Raw genomic sequence first — 766 nt, forward strand, 5'->3', positions numbered from 1 at the left:
ATGAATTTCTAGTGAGCCATGATGCATCATAGTGTGTTTATGGTTAATGAAAAATTGCATTGCAAAGGTGGTTATTCTCGGGAGATTTAGGAAATACCATTTTCCTCTAGGTCTACTACGATATCCCTAGGTTTGGCCTTTCTTTTTGTCTTTCTCCTTGTGGCTATGTTTATTACAAGATTGAGAGGGAGTAGGCCTTGGTTGGCCCTAGCCGTCGTTTGCATTCACCCTACAAAAATGTTGAAAGAATCAAAGTTTCCAACACGAACAAAAAGTAGTTGTTTTAGGGAGGTTAGTACAAACAAAGTAAAAACAACAAGTGAATTGAAGTCAAAACATTGCGAATATTCCAAAGATAAAACACAAGTCAATATCAACCGTTTGCCCTCCCTAGCTACGACGCCATTTGATTTACCGCTGTTTTGTGGTTGTTAAACTAAAAGATTGTTGGGGTTACCCCGAGTTGTGTCGGCATCTAGGGAGGTCAAATTAGAAGTTTTGACAAGTCTTTAATCAATGGAATATGTAGGATTTACTCATTCGCGTCATTGTCACAAAGTATCAAAGAATATTGAATGAATGAATGTGGTAGTAAACGAGATACAAAGAAAATTGTTTAAATCAATAAGGAAAAGCTAGGAAATGAATTTCTAGTGAGCCATGATGCACCATAGTGTGTTTATGGTTAATGAAAAATTGCATTGCAAAGGTGGTTATTCTCGGGAGATTTAGGAAATACCATTTTCCTCTCGGTCTACTACGATCT

This window comes from Ipomoea triloba, chromosome 16, assembly GCF_003576645.1.
Source record: "Ipomoea triloba cultivar NCNSP0323 chromosome 16, ASM357664v1".
NCBI classification, from domain to species: domain Eukaryota; kingdom Viridiplantae; phylum Streptophyta; class Magnoliopsida; order Solanales; family Convolvulaceae; genus Ipomoea; species Ipomoea triloba.